This window comes from Theobroma cacao, chromosome 4 (assembly GCF_000208745.1).
Source record: "Theobroma cacao cultivar B97-61/B2 chromosome 4, Criollo_cocoa_genome_V2, whole genome shotgun sequence".
NCBI lineage: Eukaryota > Viridiplantae > Streptophyta > Magnoliopsida > Malvales > Malvaceae > Theobroma > Theobroma cacao.
In genome coordinates, this window is record NC_030853.1 from 8,775,150 (window position 1) to 8,780,937 (window position 5,788).

General features: G+C 34.4%; 1 long non-coding RNA gene across 1 annotated transcript; it reads right to left on the reverse strand.

Annotated features, from left to right (window-relative positions):
* LOC18601322 lies at window positions 2,605-5,581 on the reverse strand. Its single transcript, XR_001927420.1, has 4 exons — window positions 5,541-5,581; window positions 4,834-4,916; window positions 3,940-4,004; window positions 2,605-2,875 (listed from the first exon to the last, which is right to left on the reverse strand). It is a non-coding gene; the product is annotated as an uncharacterized LOC18601322 (long non-coding RNA).

Consider the following 5,788-nt stretch of genomic DNA (forward strand, 5'->3'; position numbering starts at 1 on the left):
CACCACCCCACTTCATACATTGTCATGGGCACTCTCTACTCGTACATGGCCGAGTCATCATCGGCTTATGCGCACTCCCTACTCACACATAGCCGAGTCATCATCAGCTCATGTGCACTCCCACATTGCACATAGCTGGGTCATCATCAGCTCATGTGCACTCCCACATCGCACATAACTGGGTCATCATTACCACACAACATTATTCATCAAATGCACAAAATATATTCATATATATACATACCAACATAATATAGAAGAACATAGATTCATCTTTTTACACATTTCACATTTTCACAACATCAAAACATTTTATCAAAGGCTTGTTCCCATGCATAATTTAATGAAAAACCAAGTAAAATCATTTAAATGCTTCATCCCAACATATATGTATTTTTCAAAAACACTTTGATGCAAGTTCACTCACCGATATTTGTTGAATCTTTAATTGACTCTAGCTTCGATTATTACTTTAAATGGACATGTGAGGCCTCGTTGGAACCTATCACACACAATATAACCGTAAAAAATATAACAGCCCACAATTCTAATTATTAGCCATCTCTACCTAAAATCAACCTTAACTCATCTCTCACCTTGGTGGACTTATAGTTGAACTCCTTTTCAAGAGTTTTCAAGCTACCATGGCAAGTCTCTCTTTCTCTCTCTAAAATTTTCAACTAGTGAGAGAAAGTACTGAACAAAGACTTTTGAGGGTTTTAAGGTGGGAGAGTGAAAGAGCACCAAAGGTTTCAAGGAAAAGTGCACCAAAGCATGTAAATTGCAGTTAATTTGAGAGAGCTATGGAAGCTTTATGGGAGGCTCCCATGGAGATAAAGAAACGTGGGATGGGAAGGGAAGAAGAAATGGTTGGAAGCTGCTGGAAATTGCTGGAGCTTTAGATATTTATATCTAAAGTTTATCCAATTTTTCATCTAATTTACCACAATGCCCTCCATAAGGTGACTTTGTCTTCTTCTTTCCTTCTGTTCAATTCCTTTTTTTTTTACTCTTTGGACACTGAAACAAAGTCCGTAATGGTTTAGAAGTACTCAAGTTCGCGAAAACTTAAAAATTTATACCCATGATGCAAAATGACCATTTTGCCCCTACCTTGGAAATCATTATTATTCTATTTCCTTCATCATTTTATCCTTATTTTCATCATTCATTTATGTCTTAGGCCTAATTAGGCCTTAATAATATTAGAAAATCCACTTTTTGGAGCTCATCAGGAAAATGACCAAACTACCCTTACTTCACATCATAGAGTCTACCCCTGCTACATGTTTGTGAAGGTCGAGGTCTCACAACAACTCTATTACATAGAGTTATTTTGATACATTTTGGGGGCTTAAGTAGTGAGATCTTTGAAATTTTAGGTTTGGATTTTAGTATTTTAGGTGTTTTTCTTATTTAAGTTTGATTACATTTTGATTAGTTTGATTTAAGTTATTTTAATCTAATTTTACTATATTTTGTTTTAAATTTCTTTAAGCATAGTTATTGCTGATTTCTCTTATTGCTTTTGTAGGAAATTTGATGAGAAAGTTTCATTTGATGAAAAATTGCACAAGTATGATGATAGCTTCATTCTTATATACTATAGTATTTTGAGGATAAATTGAGCTACAAAAGTCTAATTGATGCGATTCTTAATCCATTAGAAAGCTAAGAGATAGGGTTACAACTTTAATGTTTACCACTTTTTCCAATTCAAATCAAATGAAGGTGAAAATTGTGTTGACAAATGCTGAACTATTGTAGTTTTGCACAGGCTACACAAGGAATGAAGGCCAAGGCCTTGGGTTGTTCAAGGCTGCGATGCTAATGAGGCTAAGGCTGTAGTGCTGAGGAGAGCATGGCCATGGCACTGGTTAAAAGTGCATCCCCATAACGCTACCTAAAAGCACATGACTACGGCGATATAAGAAATGAGGGTGGCATTGTGGTGCCAAGAAGATTTCTAAAAATAAACAGTTTTACGGGAATTTGGAAATTTGGACTTTTGGGGGCTATTTAAAGGAATTTTTCAACGATTTTGAAGAGAGGACGACAAGCAACTATTCTGGAGAAAAGAAACCAAGAACGAAGTAAGAAAGCAAGAGAAATTGAGACAGAAGCGAGACCACAAAGATTCAACCATTAGTTATTTTCACTACTTTTGTGTTTCTCTTATTTTCTTTGACTTGGATTAATGGTTAATTTTCTTTGGATGATGTTTTATCTAAATATGATGAACTAATTTGCTTTTCTAGGATTAAAGTGGATTTCAACATGTAATCTGAATATTTGTTTCTCTTTTATTTATTATGAATAGGTATAGTTTTGCTTATTCAAATCTATTCTTAATGCTTTTAATTGTCTGACCAACACTTAACTGATTTGTGAATCTAATTGGGACTTGGCATAGAGATTTTAGATTGGACTAAGATTTGAATAGTGTATGTTCATGTCACTTAAGTTGTCACAGCCCAATTTTCGGGCCATGACAGACGCAGGGGCCCAATGGGCATAGCCCACTAAGCCCAAGCAAGCCTTCCTATATGAACCTGTACGTCAGCCCCTTTATCATCCATATTCCCTTTTAAGTTCCATAAATCATAATGTTCAAATAATAACTTCATTGAAATCAATTCATAAAATCCAATTATATACTCATAATGGGATTCATCAATCTTAATATACATAAAAAGTTTGCCAAACGATTCTTAGCAAATCACATCCAGTTTACATGTACACATTCAAAGACTCTTAATGTCAGCGGAGTGACTCTAGGCGTGGGTGGTAACACTTAGTATCATGGCAAACTTACCGAACAATGGATGGGGAGGATCACCTCGTCCTAGGATCCAGTCACCTTTTACTCAGAAACCTAAAACATGAAGTTTAAAAACGTGAGTATAAACCCAGTGAGTGAACATAGGAAGGGAACAAGCGACGATAAGGAAAATTTAAAAATCATGATGCACTTAGATTCAAAAACAATGCAATTTAGTTTAATTCTTATTAAAACTCCTCATTTCAAACTTGATTAACTAATCCCTTAATGTTGAAAATCCATGATCAACCGTGAGGTTAAAAAAGTAGAAAATATGGCAGAAACCAAGCAAGGTAGTAAACATGACAAAAGGTTTCTCGCTGCAATACAATTCAATTTGAAGATAATTAGCAAGATTTCAAAATTCAACATGCAAGATTTCACATACATTACATCCACCTACTATATTCATAACTTTCTTTTACACATGTATATATACATAGATAAACACGAATACCACCACCTCACTCAGCCAATGTGCACTCCCTACACGCACAAGGTAATATCATCATGTGCACTCCCTACTCGCACACTTCAACATCATCATGTGCACTCCCTACTTGTCATGACTCGGTACTCCTCTCTAGCTTGTGACAACCGCCGCGATGTCCCAATAGACACTCATCACCCGGAATGCCAACCGGAACCCCGCAAGGCTTTAATATCAGTTTCTCATTCCCCTTGTGAGTAACCGTTGCTAAATATCATGTTCTAAAAGATTTTAAGTTATTTCCAACTTAAAACAATAAAAAAATTATTTCTGTCTCACAGGGGTATTTTGGTCATTTTTTCCTGAACATTTTGAAATCCGCTAAAAATGTAGTATGCAAGTACAAAACACATAATTCATAATCAAAAATAAGTTTAAACATCTAAAACCTTCATTTAAAATGAAATTATGATTATTTGGATATAATAAAATAAAATAAATATTTAATAAAATATTCTATTTTCTTATAAAACAATATTTTTAGAGTATACGTAAATAATTTTTTTTTCAGCGTAAGAGCAAAATAAATTCATACATACTATAATACAGTAAGCCAGAGTATTTAATTTAATTTACAATAACCAATAGGCCCCCGAATAACCAAAAGTAAGGGAGACTGTAAACTTACAGTTTGGAGGATGCAAATCTAATGGTAGCCTCGATGAAACCAGCTATCTACAGCCTATTCTGAGCCTGAAATGGGTGGAAAAGAGTGTGGTGAGATTATATAATCCCAGTGAGTAAACAAACACCATCCAAAATATCTAAAATTGAGTAAATGGAGACGATTAAAATATTCCATCTCAATATGTATTTCGTAACATAAATATTCATTTCATTTAAATAATCAACATGGCTTATGAGTATCTTAAAAGCTTGGCTCCTGCCAAAATCATTCTCGGGAATACCTTGGCGAAGGCATTTAACCGAGTCTACCAAGGTTGTTAAAAATTTCGTATACACATAAACATATTTTTAATTTGAAAAACATAGTCGTTCCTTGACGTTAGCGAAGTTCATCATCACGAGGTGGTTCAGTGTGACGTGAACTCTAACCATACCTCAGAAGATACCCTACGCACCTCTCTGCCCAAGGTACATATATAACCAGATTTCGTGCCCCTCTAATAGGCTGATCCACAGAATCGGCCCGCTGCAACAAGCTAAACCCACCATACAATAAAATTTTGATAGCATGACATGACTAATATTATACTACTCAGCTTGTAAATGTAAAACAGAACAATTCATACAGTTCACAAACCACAATTCCAGCCAGTCATGCCAACACATTATCATAAGCCATCAATTAGAACCATAAATTTACAACACATCAAGTGGTCTCCAATTACTCTATTTTCAAACCATCATTCAATTTTAAAACAATTTTATGAAATCATTTCAATAAATCACATTTTGTTTATAAAATCAAAAAATTAATCATTTAATTCTTTTTCCATAAAATTCACGAAATCAAATAAAACATACTTTAGATAATTAAGATGATAGTAAGGTTACTCACTATTTCGGGAGTCGAATTTCTAGAGTACTCTAACTACCGATCCTCGAGTACAATTTCTTTGCCCTTAGCGGAGGATTCACCACCTAGACATGATGCAAAATCAAGCAATTTACCACATTGGTGCTAAACCGTTATAAAACTATATGGATGCATGAAATGGAATGCAAATTATTCGGATTATCGTCTAAACATGGTGTTCACCTAATTCGATCTATCACTAAATTAATTGGCCAATTCAACTCCAATTAACTCCATTTTTCTTCCAATTCTCCAGACCATCAATCACAAATTCAATAGCATAAAATTTAGCAACATCACCTTCACATTTTCCCTTAGGAATTTCGGCCATGATGGGTGCATCAATATTATAATTTTTTCTACTTGATTTTCTCACAGTAATTCATCATTTCCTAACCAATTCACTTGAAATAAAATCAAATCCACCATCCTCACTCTAAATGGAAAATTCGGTCAATAATGGGTGATGGAAGAACATGAATTTTTCTTGCTTGATTTTCATGCTACACATCACTAACTAACTAAAAACACTAAAATACATTGAAATCTAACCAAATCAAGCATCAAAACTCCTCCCCCCATGTTCGGCCAGCAAGAGACCCATCATGATTTCATATGATTCAACCATGAAAAATCAAAAAGAATGCATGGGAAAAGTAGATCTCAAGCTTTATTGAAAAAAATCTTACCTTTTTCACTTGTTTCCTTGAATTTTCACATTTTTCCTTTGAATTTTTCCACCTAGGGTTCTTGTTCTTTCTTTTCTTCCTTTGTTCTTCTTTGCCCAGCCATAAGAATGAGATATAGGCTGATTTTGTGCTGATTTTTAAAGCTAAATAATAAATGGATATAAACTTGACACATGTCACCATTCCATTGGTCCATGTGTCATACTTACCCATTAAGCAATCTCTTTCCACCACTTAAATTTCTTCAA